The 15,133-nt window shown below is 43.0% G+C and overlaps 1 long non-coding RNA gene across 1 annotated transcript; it reads right to left on the minus strand.

The window, feature by feature from the left end:
- Positions 1-351: 351 nt before the first annotated feature.
- Positions 352-13,177, minus strand: LOC111977101 (uncharacterized). Its single transcript, XR_002878986.2, has 5 exons — positions 11,893-13,177; positions 10,989-11,076; positions 4,879-5,009; positions 4,660-4,785; positions 352-1,856 (listed from the first exon to the last, which is right to left on the minus strand). It is a non-coding gene; the product is annotated as an uncharacterized lncRNA (long non-coding RNA).
- Positions 13,178-15,133: the final 1,956 nt, after the last annotated feature.

Here is a 15,133-nt window from a genome sequence, read left to right on the forward strand (position 1 = left end):
GTTGAATAATTGAACAGTATTTCTGTGTTCCAAGCAGTTGAAATGGTCCGTGGACACTTTACTGTCCCTTATGACGAGTTTGTTTCATTTGCTGATCTCATGAAGGGCAGGAAACACACATTGTTGTGTACACTTCTCAATTATGGGGTTTACATCTAAATGTTGTGAAACGTACAGTGGGGCAAAAAAGTATTTAGTCAGCCACCAATTGTGCAAGTTTCCCACTTAAAAAGATGAGAGAGGCCTGTAATTTTCATCATAGGTACACTTCAACTATGACAGACAAAATGAGAAAAAAAATTCCAGAAAATCACATTGTAGGATTTTTWATGAATTTATTTGCAAATTATGGTGTAAAATAAGTATTTGGTCAATAACAAAAGTTTATCTCAATACTTTGTTATATACCCTTTGTTGGCAWTGACAGAGGTCAAACGTTTTCTGTAAGTCTTCACAAGGTTTTCACACTCAAGATTTTAAAAGTTATGAAATCTCACATAGGCTAGTATCAAACTTTGGGGAAACGGTAGGCATGGTGATTTAAGCTATCCGATTGGCGCAGTAGGCACACTCGATTTAGCCACAGGTCTCCATGTCTGCCGGGTGAGCAGAGTTTTTCAGACAAATTAAAATGGTTCAAAATGGGAACATTTTGCTTACCCGGTGCACAGGGCTTCTGAATCAAGTGCACCTACCACCAACTGAGCAACATGAAATACATTGTTTTTTTAAAGTGCAAGCAAGTCTTTATCATTGGCTTTTCTACAGAAATGTTTGGTGATCAACTAGGAATGCTATGAGGATTGCTATTTACCGGTTGGTGACCACTGGTCGAAGTAGTTCAGGACTCTAACTGTTTGGCGAGGGGCTAGTGCTGCTAATTTGAAGGGGTGTCCACATACTTTTGTATATATAGTGTAGCTGTGTAATTCTCTCAGACTAGGTGAGTTTTATCAATATATTCACCTCAATTTACTCTCAAAAAAATGGAAATGCTAATTAGCAACAGAGAAGACCTTAGCAAGACTACAAATTCCAACAGGAAGCTCCTGCACGTCATCTCTAGCCAACACTGTCAGCTACCATTCACCAGCGTGATCAAAGACCTTCTGTGAACAATCCATGATGAATCCATGTGCTCTATTGAAATGAATTTAATAAAGTGTTGAACTGCTTACGTCCCCTTTCTCTGTCTTATCTAGCCACTGGCTACACTTTATCTAGCTAGTTAGCAGAGCAGTAGATAAAAAAATATTTTTGTTTTACTTTTGAGCATCTTAGCAATACAATGCGTTCTATACAGCTGTCAAGAGTCACTTAATCAATTATATAATCATTAACCAGACTACCCCGGGTACCAGACTTAGATGAGGTATAACTTAGTCCTAAAATCAAAAAAATCTGTTGACATTCAGAATTGACWTAGACATCCAGCCTGTGTATTGTAGTTTCATGACCAGAGACAAATCTTCAAAGGCACAGTATTTATTTATTCTGAGTGGTTCACATTCTTGATTTGTAGGATCCTTCTCACTATATGATCGATATGTCAAGTGATAAAATCCCAAGTTATCAATTAATAATTTGTGAAAAAGTGCACTTGTCCTTGTGAAAATGACAGTTTATTAAATATTCTACAGCTGTAATGTCATCAATCAAATCAACCTTTATTTATATAGCACATTTCAGGAAGTTATACGGCAGGCAACAGTTGGACAGCGCACCAACCCCAACAGGCACACCATGAGGAGAGGGAGGTTGACGGCCAGCAATTATGGAGTAGTGGTTAGGGCCAAGCGTGTTACTCCGTCGCTGCTAAAAAGGGTCTTCAGATCAGTCGTTGGATGGGGTGTTGTCTGTAAAGTGGGACACATAACGAAGAGGAGGGCACCAAGGCATTCAAAATGGCGACAGGGATGGATGTGCAGGAGTAAGGGCTTTGGGTCACAGGGTCTGGGTACATTCAGGGCACAACACATCAGCTGTCTGTGACCAGGCGATAAAAAAACTTTTCAAGCCAAACCTTCATTTCATAACCACTACACACAGCCAACATCGTCGTCACCATATTAGCTAACGTCAAGACAACATGGCTATTAGAACTAACGCTTTAGTAAACACACTACAATCATGCAGTTTAGCAATTACACRGGGGGGCCCAGGTGGCAATATATTAATAAAACTAAAAGCTTACATTGACTTAGAAGAGTTCCAGTTTGGATAGCCATAGCCAGCTAGGTAACATAGCATCCCTCTCCGTTTGAGACGGTTGTTTGAGTAGGCTAGCTAGCTGCATTGGCTAGCTATGTAAGTGAAAGTGAAAGAAAAAAATGAAATCTAGCTAGCTCTCTTTTGCTTCTCCTTAATTTTTGAAGAAATGTATTTGTTCAAAACTGTTCAACTATTGTCTTTCTCCCTCTGAGTCAACTACTCACCACGTTATGTACTGCAGTACTAACTAGCTGTAGCTTATGCTTTCAATACTAGATTCATTCTCTGATCCTTTGATTTGGTGGGCAACATGTCAGTTCATTCTGTTAGGTGTGAGGATGTCCTGCGGAAGTTGTCATAATTACTGTGTAAGTCTATGGAAGGGGGGGGGAAACCTCAAGATTCCTACGTTTTGGATTGAAGTCAATGTACCCAGAGGAGGACGGAAACTAGCTGTCCTCCGGCTATACCCTGGTGCTACCCTACAGAGTGCTGTTGAGGCTACCATAGACCTTCATTGCAAAATAGTCTGTTTTCATCAATTATTTGGTGACGTGAATATACACTGCTCAAAAAAATAAAGGGAACACTTAAACAACACAATGTAACTCCAAGTCAATCACACTTCTGTGAAATCAAACTGTCCACTTAGGAAGCAACACTGATTGACAATACATTTCACATGCTGTTTGTGCCAAATGGAATAGACAAAAGGTGAAATTATAGGCAATTAGCAAGACACCCCCAAAAGGAGTGATTCTTGCAAGTGGTGACCACAGACCACTTCTCAGTTCTATCTTCCTGGCTGAAATGTTTTGGTCACTTTTTGAAATGCTGGCGGTGCTCTCACTCTAGTTGGTAGCAATGAAGACGGAGTCTACACCCACACAAGTGGCTGCAGGTAGTGCAGTTCATCCAGGATGGCACATCAATGCGAGCCTGTGGTAAAACAGGTTTGCTGTGTCTGTCAGCGTCAGTGTCGCAGAGCATGGAGAGCTACAGGAGACAGGACCAGTACATCAGGAAGAACGTGGAGGAGGCCGTAGGAGGGCGAACAACCCAGCAGCAAGGACCCTACCTCCGCCTTTTGGCAAGGAGGTTGCACTCCAGCGCCCTGCAAAATGACGCTCCAGCAGGCCACAAATGTGCATCTGTCTGCTCAAACGGTTCAGAAACAGACTCCATGAAGGTGGTATGAGGGCCGACGTCCACAGGTGGGGGTTGTTGCTTACAGCCCAAACACCGTGCAGGACGTTTGGCCATTTCCAGAGAACACCAAGATTGGCAAATTCCGCCACTGGCGCCCATGTGCTCTTCACAAGAATGATAGCAGGTTCACACTGAGCACATGAGCACATGTGAACAGACGTGACGAGTCTGGAGACTACCGTGAGAAACGTTCTCTGCTGGGCCTGCAACATCCTCCGCATGACCGGTTTGGCGATGGGTCAGTATGGTGTGGGTGCATTTCTTTGTGGGGCCGCACAGCCATCCATCGTGCTCGCCAGAGGTGCCTGACTGCCATTAGGTACCGAGATGGAATCCTCAGACCCCCTGTGAGACCATATGCTGACACATGGCACATTTGTGCTTGCTGGAGGTCATTTGCAGGGCGCTTGGCAGTGCACCTCCTTGCACAAAGGCGGAGGTAGCGGTCCTTGCTGCTGGGTGTTGCCTCCTACGGCCTGCCTCCACGTCTCCTGATGTACTGGCTTGTCTCCTGGAGCGCCTCCATGCTCTGGACACCTACGTGACAGGACACAGCAAACCTTTTTACCAACAGCTCGCATTGATGTGCCTAATCCTGGATGAACTGCACTCACCTGAGCCACTTGTGGGTTGTAGACTCCGTTCTATGCTACCTACTAGAGTGAGAGCACGCCAGCATTCAAAAGTGACCAAAACATCAAGCCGGAAGCAGGAAACTGAGAAGTGGTCCTGTGGTCACCACTCTGCAGAAGCACGTCCTTTTTTGGGGGTGTCTTGCTAATTGCCTATAATTTCCACCTTTTGTCATTCCATTTCACAACAGCATGTGAAATGTATTGTCAATCAGTGTTTGCTTCCTAAGTGGACAGTTTGATTTCACAGAAGTGTGATTGACTTGGAGTTACATTGTGTTGTTTAAGTGTTCCCTTTATTTTTTTGAGCAGTGTATTTAGCATAGTTGATCTAAAAAGGACAACTTTTTAAATGTTTCACTATTTTCATTTTTCAAAAGAGTCAGTGAGGAGGATGGTCCTCCCCTTCCTCCTCTGAGGAGCCTCCACTGACTCAAGTTTTGCTCAAAGCAGCCAACTAAAGTAATGCCGTTAATGTAAGTTCAATCACAAAGGCTGGTCTAAGTGCATCTCTTCAGTTTCATTCAGTATTACAACACAATTCACATTGCATTTTARCATGGGCACAGTGGGAATTTATATATGTGATGTTTAAATGATGTCTTACCGCCAGAGTGAGAGATTAAGAGAGAGAGTACATAATTTCCAACAGATCTCCTTACTGAGAGTGGTGTTGATCATGCACTGCTTCTCGTGGGGTGAGTCTGATGTTCAGCATGTCATGCCTCATAATCTAAAACATGGGGAAAAGTTGACAGTCAAAATGGATTAGTCTACAAATTCAATGTTTTACACAATATTGTATCATATTTGATGAGTTACTGACCTGTCCGTCCATAAGCTCGATGTGCTGTAGTCTCCACAACTTTGACACTTATGCTCGGATCACACTAGCACAGGATGTCTGATGGTCTGAGGGATGTACTAAATAGTCTGAGGAATGTACTCCTGTTTAGACTGGAAAACAAAGAGACATTTGGTCAGTGGTAGGTCTCTTTCAATGCTGTATCASCATCTTTATCTGGACAGAAAACGCATTGTTTATCATAACACAAACACACCTTGGACAATGTGACAAGTGGTCCCTCAACTCATGAGAACCATATGTAACAGGGTTGAATTAGACATCCTTAGTTGTATGAGTTTCGTCATAATTAAGCAGACAGGTTATGTACAGTGTATGTATATATAGTTGTGGAGCCACCTGCTGTATTATTTGTGTAACTGCATCTCTGTGCATATGAGCGCATGATCACGCAGGATACAGCCAAGAGTTGTTCAACTTTGATGGAGATGTCATGACGGATTTGAAGTTGCTCTGAAGTTTACACATTGTGTTGTATGTATGTCTGCGGAATAAACCGTGAAAGCGAACAGCACTGTGTCCTTTGTCGATGAGCCATATGAGAGCCGTTACACTGGTGCCGTGACAAGTCGGATCCTCAAGATCAGCCTGAAGCAGATCCCCGGGGGAAGTGAAGATCAAGTGTGCTCTTCGGGTCAGATGTTTGGTTTCATGGTCATAGGACTACTGTTTTGTCATTTCAGTGTTGAGGGTTTTTCCTGGTTTTATTTCCTCTGTCGATCTTTCTTTACATTTATATTCTACATTTAATTTGTTTAATCTAAAGGTGGTGTCATGGCTCACAAATTTACAACTGATAGTGAAATAGTTTACGATTCTACTACTCCTATTGCCAAGGGGAGGGGTGTTTGGTGAGGCGAGCATACAGGTATCAATGCGATGTCCAGTGGGTTTCATGGTCGGGGAGTGGGGACATATCAGTCATTAGCTGATAGGAGCGCGGGGCAAGGTCAGAGCCCAGGTTGTTCACCTATGGGTTCGTTTTTGAGGGGAGGTTCACACGTCCACACCCAGTAGCGATACAGATGCCATGCCACACCTTACTGACATGGTAAGCCAGTTAGGTGACACCAAAGTAGCCAGATTGATGTCAGCAGGAGCCATAGATACGAGTGGTGAGCTCCACAGTACACCACAAAGAGAAACGTCAGCATCTGATTCAGTAAGACAAAGTTTCACATGACAGTCCACGTCAAGTCTGAGGGAGAAACCAGAGTGTTCAGAGGTGACAGCTCTGACAAGTACACAGTTCAAGAGTGGGTTGATATGACAACAGACTATTTGAAAAGGCAAAGTGGTGAGGTGCCTGATCAAGCGGAAGAGATCATGAGCAGGTTGATGGGAAAAGCTAGGGATGTAGTGAAGATAGACTTGCGGTGTGACGAGTCGTTGGATGTGAAACAGAACCCAGATCTAATCTATCATATCCTCCTGCAGTATTTTAGTGACACGTCATCATGTCTCCCGCTTGAAGATTTCTACTCTACCAAGCCCAAACTGAGGGAGGACTCAGTAGACAACTGGACCAGGCTCAACAAAGCAGCAGATTTAGCTGATGAGGGTTTACYCAGACAGGGTGGGAGYATGGAAAACATAAGTCAACAAGTAGCCTGCATGTTTGTGAAACATTGCCCTGATCCTGAGCTCRCCTGTAGATTCAACTGCAAAGCACTTCCTGAGTAGAATTCCAGAGATGTTCAGTTGAGGATCGATGAGTACCAGAGGSAGCAGAGAGCCTTAATGAAACAAAGCAGCGTTACACAGCTGAAGAGTTTTGCCACTGCTCTGCACGACAATGTCCCAGTGTCACATAACCAAGCTAARGATGAAAAATGTCATGCCTCACACTCTTTTGCTCCTGTTCCGAGGGAGGCAGTACAAGTAAAGATGAAGATACTCCCAACGCTAAAGCTCTATAGATGGCAGCCAGACTCTAGTGACATGACTGGAGATGTTGTGTACCAGAACACACATGTGATAGGAAAACGCGACAGCCTATTTTACACACCTGTGATTGTTGGTAACAAAGTGACTCTAGGTGCTATGCTTGACAGTGGGTCAATGGTGTGCACAATGAGTGAGATGGCAGAGCTGAAGTTGATAGATGCTGGTGTAGTTGATGTGAAAAGCCAGTTTAACTCAGATGTTGTGCTTGTTGGCTGTGGAGGACGCCGTYTGAGGCCTAAGTCTACATTCAACATAAACATGGAAGTCTATTGTTCTAACCTTGGTAGTAGAAGGTCAACCTGATGAATTAATACTGGGAACCAARGCGATCAAGCACATCCTCGTGAATCAAAACAATGTGACTATTATTGGAWAGCAGTCTCGGCCCCTTGCAGCACAGATGACACGGAATCTGAGCAGTTTCTCGCCATGTTAGCTGGAATGAAATGCTGGAGAGGCGARGACATCCCTGACAAGACAGGAACAGTGAGATGTAACTTAGCCATTTGCCTTGACCCTGGTCGCGAGTATCTGGTTTGGGGTATGCTACCAAATACCACCGTTGTGTATCCTGGCAGTACGGTGATGACAGAATCTACTACATCTCGCTCAGCACCACGGGGGATCATGGTGGCAAGGATTGTTACGCCTCTGTGGGGAGACAGATGGGTCCCACTGAAGCTGATCAACACGTCTGGCCAGACATATCAATGCATGAAGATGACAGGAAGTATTCCGCTTTCACAACACCTATTGGCTCTTTGAATACAACCGTCTATCTCAGGGTCTCTGTAACAGCCCTGGAAGCTTCATGCACATGATGGCCAGTATCTTCGGAGATCAGAACTTCATGAGTTTGCTGTGTTACTTGGATGATCTATTGGTCTTTGGCCCAGACGAGAAGACAGCCTTGGAATGCTTGGAGATGGTCTTTAGCAGGCTTCGTAGTCAAAACATGAAGTTGGCCCCAAAGAAGASCTTCTTCCTCAGGAAGTCTGTCAAGTTCCTTGGTCACATAATTGATGAAAATGGTGTGTCTATAGACCCTAGTAAAGTCGACAGCATCTCTAACATGAGCAGTGCTGATCTGATGGAATTTGATGGTGTGACTCACAGAAACAGATAAYGTCGTTCCTTGGCATGGTAAACTACTACCAACACTTTGTGCCAGGTTTCTCCGCAATAGCCAGACCTCTTCTKGTTGTTGACTGGATCAAAGAGAAAACCCAAGGGTCGTCAGAAAATAAAGCCCTCACAGCGTCGAAAATTGAACGTCGCTGACTGGACACCCGAACATGAGCAGGCCTTCYAAAAGMTGAAGACATCTCTAGTAGACACGGTGGTGTTGGCACACCCTGACGTCTCCCGTGCCGGGTCCTCAGAATATGGTTGCTGATGCTCTGAGTCGAGTGCCCTTTGTCAAAGGTGTTGGCCACAGAATGCTACGTGAACCCTACGAAAACCTCATTAACGACGTTCAAGCAGTGTCAAATGCTTCAGTCCAAGATGCCTTCAGGTGGTCCAGTGATCTCGAAGGCAGCCCCAACTGTGTAAGTTCACAGAGAACTTCCACACCTGTCAACATGTGTTCTCAGTCCTTGGCAGCGGATGAGGTGTCACATGACAAACGGGAAACAGGAGCTAGAACACGTGCATCATTTACCTCAACTGATACATCCTGGTCAAGACACCTTACCTGCCTACTCTGAGGAGCTTCGTGATGAGCAACTCAACGACAGGACCCTGTCTCGTGTGCTATTCTATGTGGAGAGACAACGCAGGCCTTCTAGAAGAGCAAGAGAAAGTTAGTCATCAGACACTTGAAGAGTTMGGAGAAGCTAACATACTGTACAGAGTCTCACGAGATATCAAAGACAAGCAGTTCCAGTACGTAGTTCTTGAGTCTCTCAAAGCAGAAGTCCRGAAGGGCGTTCATGATCACGCGGGTCATAYGGGTCAGTTCAGAAGCRTTAGCTTAGCTAGACAGAAATTATCCTGGCTGCACCTTGACAGAGATGTTAGGGATTATGTKCGTGGTTTCCACCGTTGCATCATCYGCAAGACAGTTGAGCCTGGGGGCATTGCTCCACTGGAAAGTATCATCTCGACTAGGCCYCTACAACTGGTTTGTATCGATTTCTGGTCTGCTGAAGAGTCCATTGACCAGTCCATTGACGTACTAGTGATAACAGATCACTTTACAAGAATGGCTCAAGCGTTTCCCTGCAGAGACCAATCAGCTAAGCAGGTGGCAAGAATCCTGTGGGACCGATACTTCTGTGTGTATCGATTTCCTGAGAGAATTCATAGTGACCAAGGGGCAAGTTGAGAGGCACTTGATCAGTGAGTTACTCAAAGTTTCTGGTGTGAGGAAGTCGCACACGACACCGTATRACCCGATGGGTAATGGCAGTGTGGAACGTTTCAATCAGACACTTGGCAACATGATCAGAGCAGTAGCACCTAACACTAAGCAACACTGGCCGAGACACCTGCAGACATTGACGTTCATGTACAATTGCACCACRGATGAGACGACAGAGTACGCCCCCTTCTACCTGATGTATGGAAGGATCCCTCGTCTGCCAGTAGACGTGCTTTTCAGAAACACTCTGAACGATCCAGCTGTTACCAGTTACGACATGTATGTGGTGTCGCTCTCCAATGATGAAGGATGCTATGGTGATAGCGCAGGAACATGCTGAAGAAGAACAGAACCGACAAACTGAGATTTATAACAGAAAGGTCAAGGGTCCCACCATAGAAGTCGACYATCAGGTACTGTTGGCAAACAAGAAAGACGAAGGCAAGAGGAAAGTGGCAGATCGATGGGAATCGACAAAATACACTGTGGCGGACAAGAATCCAGGCACTCACACATACAGAATATGTAATACAGACACTGGAAAGGAAAAAGTCGTTTATTCAGAACCTGACCATGTTGGTCAACTTCTTCCCAGTAGACGATGAAAGTGCAGTTTCTGGCCTCTCTTCATCCATGTCTGTTGGCCTGACTCCAAGTTCCGGTGCTCACAATGTGATGATGGATTCAGTATCAAYAGTGAATCTTTACCTGATGAGGAGCTMGTGGACTCTGAAGGAAGAACTCGAGATTGGATCACACAGTTACCAGGTAGTAGAGATGAGCATGAGGAATCTTCAGGTGTGACCTCAGAACCACTGGTATCTCAAGACTCAGATTCAGAAGAGGTCCAGTGAGCAGACACGCTCTTCTACCGGCATTGGACAGTCTGAACAGCCTWGTGACTCACAATTTACTGACACTCTAGTGACTTACACTCACAACAACAATCCTAGCGCAGTTTGGCAAATTAGGAACCGTGTTGTTCGAATCATCAAACCTGTCAACAGATTGATCTACACGATGTCTACACAAGATATTCTAAGTGAGACTAATCTTAATATTCAAGCAGTTTGCAAGTTAGTGATCCAAGCCTTCAGAGATTAAGCAAAACTAGAGTTGTGATTCAGTGAATATTTATTTTTCTATTATTTTACATGAGCATTGTACTTTAGATAGGTAGTGTGGGGTGTAGAAAGGCATCCTACAGTCAGTAGTTGGTTTGAGAGTTTTGCCAACTCTCCTTCCACATCATKCTTTTGGGATACTTCAAATGTTGTTCTTGTAAATGGACCGTATATGTTGTGTAATTTGATGTAGATGTGTGCTCAAGTTGTGGTTGCTGCTTACATTCTGCCTAAATTCAGTGGGGGTGGGTGTAACAGGGTTGAAATAGACATCCTTAGTTGTATGAGTTTTGGCATAATTAAGCAGCCAGGTTATGTATATGTATTGTTGTGGAGCCACCTCCTGTACTATTTGTGCAACTGCATCTCTGTGCATATACGTGCACATGATCARGCAGGATCCAGGTAAAGAGTTGTTCAACTTTGATGGAGATGTCATGACGGATTTGCAGTTGCTCTGAAGTTTACACATTGTGTAGTGTGTATGTCTGCGGAATAAACCGTGAAAGAGAACAGCACTGTGTCCTTTGTCGATGAGCCATATGAGAGCCGTTACACATACACAAGCATGACAAACATACTGCGCAGATATAACTACAAATTCATTGTTGTATTACATTTGATGAGTTACTGACCTGTCCGTCCACAGGCTTGATATCCTGTAGTCTCTACAACTGCACAATGTGACAAGTAGTCCCTCTACACCCAATCCTCATGCATCATCTGAAAGACAAAAAAAAAATGTTTTACTAGCTAGCTAAGTTGATCACTAAAATGGTAACATCTATATTAAAATACCATAACCCACAGACTTGACTATAGTAATGGTAAAATAGATCGGTCTTTGGTCTATCTGCACATCTAAAATCCTACTATGTGATTGGGATATTTCTGCTGGGATGGAAGAATTATCTGGAATMCTCAACTAGATGATCAGYACAGTCTAGGGTACTATTTGCCCAAAGAGGTGAAGTATTGAGGTTTGATATTGCMGTGACCTATACGACTGTACTAAATCTCAAGCGGAAAGTTAACACCATCAGCCGTGAGGTCACTGATGAGGACCAACAGTGATAGWGGGATCATCTGAAAGGGACTGACATGCAGGGATGGAACATAATTATTTTTGGCACTGGTCAGCAGACCCRGATACCTACTAGCCCAGGTAACATTCAGGTCCTAAATCTGTGGCATCCAATGTTTTTAGCTAGCTAGTTATGGTAGTTCATRGTTTGTGTAGTCAGACTTCTCCCCAGACCCCACGGTTGGTGACATGCTAACTAGTCCACCAGGGCAGGGTATTTAACATTAGCTAGTTACCGCTAATTGTTAGCGTTAACCACATTTGCTAGCATGTCGGGAAAGTCTGACTACACCACGGTGAGATACGGTGCAACTTTAGCTAATGTAGCAAACTTCCAAACCAAAGTGCCTAACTATAGTCAGTGGTTAAATAGCTAATTTTCAAAAGGATCTAACTAACCACAGATCTTTCACCTAATTAAAATAGCTTGTTAGCAGCTAGRAAACAGGGCTTACCTTATCACACAGCTCCAGCGATGCCTCTCACTTACAGAGGTCGGAAAATGATAAAATGCACGTGTGCTTATCGGAGTGGTGGTTACAATCCGGTAAARKGCACAYAACCATCCCTGCTTCTGATRGACGGAGAGACCTAAGGTTAGATAGTTAGCTACAAGGCCAGGGTAATATTTTTTTTTATAGTAATKAAAAAATGCTAKGGTAGCTAGCTAGGTAATTGGAAAAATTAACAAGAATACATACTAGAAATACACAATCTAAATAATTTACACAAGAAACTAAAAACGTTAAAATATCTACTTCCTAGGTCACTTGCTACTTGTCGATGAGAGTTTGCATTGAGAATTGTGGAGGATTTTCCCACCCTGCGCCTTGAGTGATTACGTCAAAGCTTGCGGCAGGAGTTCTGTATGATAGCCACATTAGCGTTTCATTTTTGGGGGGTAATTACAGGCGAATATATTGATAAAAGTTACCTTGTCTGAGAGAGATATGTGTGATTATCAAAAGRCACGCCAGGATAAGCCTACACGAAACACAGACCGTATACAAAGTAGTTCTAAAATCCCCTACGGAAAAAAATTACTGGTGGAAAACTAACCATTTCTGGGTTTTATGGATATGACTCATACTGTGGTACTTAATTAAGCATCTCAATCACATCATGGGAAGGGGTTCCCATAGGTTGTTGGCTGAACAGTTACAAAAATGAAAGAAACCCAGCTAACTCCAAACTAAGGTTTACCCTTTTGTCTGTGGTCTAGCTATTAGCTAATGTTAGCTAGCCAGSTTCACAATTAGCATTTRACTAGCTAGTAGTTGAGCTGTTTTTATAAGAAAACGTCTGAGATTACGCAAATACTGAAGCTAACTAGCAAGCCCTCCTCGGCGACAATGTTAGCCAAGAAGCCTCAACCAATCACACAACAGATACAGTGCCTTCAAAGTATTTACACCCCTTGACTTTTTCCATATTTTGTTGTGTTACAGCCTGAAATTTGAATGGATTAAATTGAGATTGTGTCACTTGCCTACACACAATAGGTGGAATTGTGTAATTAAAAAATTTGATGAAATGTCGAGTCAATGAGTATTAAACCGTTTTGTTATGGCAAGCCTAAATAAGTTCAGGAGTAAAGGTTTGCTGAAAAATTAACATAAAAAGTTGTATGGATTCACTTTGTGTGCAATAGTAGTGTTTAACATGATTTTTTAATGACTACCTCATCTCTGTACCCCGCACATACAATTATCTGTACGTCGAGCAGTGAATTTTGAACACAGAGACCAGGGAGGTTTTCCAATGCCTCGCAAAGAAGGGACAGAAGAGTAAAAAAAAAGCAGACATTGAATATCCCTTTGAGCATGGTGAAGTTATTAATTACACTTTGGATGGTGTATTAATACACTCAAAGATACAGGCTTCCTTTCCATCTCAGTTGCCAGAGAGGAAGGAAACCGCTCAGGGATTTCACCATGAGGCCAATGGTAACTTTAAAACAGTTAAGCTTTAAATGGCTGTGATAGGAGAAAACTGAGGATGGGATCAAAAACATTGTAGTTAATCCACAATACTAACCTAAGTGACAGTGCAAAGAAGGAAGCCTGTACAGAATACAAATATTCAAAAACATAAATCCTGTTTGCAACAAGGCACTAAAGTAATACTGCAACAAAATGTGGCAATTCTTTTAACTTTATGTCCTGAATACAAAGCGTTATGTTTGGGGCAAATCCAATACATTACTGAGTGCTACTCTCCATATTTTCAAGAAAAGTGGAGGCAACATCATGTTATGGGTATGCTTGTAATCATTAAGGACTGGGGAGTTTTTCAGGATACAAAATAAACTGAAATGAGCTAAGCACATGCAAAATTCTAGAGGAAACCCTGGTTCAGTCTGCTTTCCACCAGACACTGGGAGATTAATTCACCGTTCAGCAGGATAATAACCTAAAACACAAGGCCAAATCTACACAAGTTGTTTACCAAGAAGACAGTGAATGTTCCTGAGTGGCCGAGTTACAGTTTTGACTTAAATTTCCTTGAAAATCTATGGCAAGACTTGAAAATGGTTGTCTAGCAATGATCCACAACCAATGTCGAACAAGCCCAGTAATACAACGCCATGCAGCAGAAAGRGGTCTGGGGCCAAGATTCAATAATCAACAATTCTAGAACGTTCGTCAAAAAAGGTCTATAGTCTATCACGCGTACTGTAGGTGGCGGCATGCACCTCTAACGATTGTTTGCGGACCACCATAATACCATAGAAGAAGAAGGTCTGGCGCTGAGCGATTAACTGAAATGTTGGTTATTTTTTGTTTTTTAAACAACTAATTGGCTGACATCGGTTCAATTATTAGAATTTAATTTCATTCTGGTTTTTTTCTGTGAGCTCCTTTGGCACATTGCAGTTTCTCTAGAGATAAATCATATCCAGCCTGAACTATGTGATGTAGTAGGGAGTGGTAGTTTCCAACAGGTCAATATTCTTATAGCTCAACACATAAACTGTGGTAATTAACTATAATGACCATAATCCATTGCGCATCTACTTGTCCAGTCTGTTTCTTTTACTCTATGGCAGAGAGAAAAATGCGTGAAGGTGAGGTGATATGGAGAGCAGRTGTTGCTTTGCAGGCTATCTCAACTTGAAAATACATGATCTAAGTGATTAGTTGGTAGTTGGTATTCAGCAGTCATAAAAGTATGCTTTATTCACTTTGAAGAACTACAAAATAGTGATTTTGTCAGACAGCATTGGCAGCTGCTCTATAGAGATGAGATGATGACTTGTAATGTAATAAGTCATCAAATAAAACAAATGTAGTAGACAACAACTGAAATATTTTAGTTAATTAATGTGAATAAATTAAAGTAGCATCCGGCGCCGACAGACATGGCTGCCTCGCTTCACGTTCCTAAGAAACTATGCAGTATTTCGTTTTTTTATGTGTTATTTCTTACATTGTTACCCCAGGTAATCTTAGGTTTTATTACATACAGTCGGGAGGAACTATTGTATATAAGAGCAACGTCAACTCACCAACATTATGACCAGGAATACGACTTTCCCGAAGCGGATCCTCTGTTTGACCCACCACCCAGGACAATGGATCGGATCCCAGCCGGCGACCCAAAACAACGGCGCCGCAGAAGGCGCCAATGTCCAYTCTCTTGACAACAAGGTAGACGAAATCCGAGCAAGGGTTGCCTTCCAGAGAGACATCAGAG

This window comes from Salvelinus sp. IW2-2015, linkage group LG17 (genome assembly GCF_002910315.2).
Source record: "Salvelinus sp. IW2-2015 linkage group LG17, ASM291031v2, whole genome shotgun sequence".
Classification (NCBI taxonomy): domain Eukaryota; kingdom Metazoa; phylum Chordata; class Actinopteri; order Salmoniformes; family Salmonidae; genus Salvelinus; species Salvelinus sp. IW2-2015.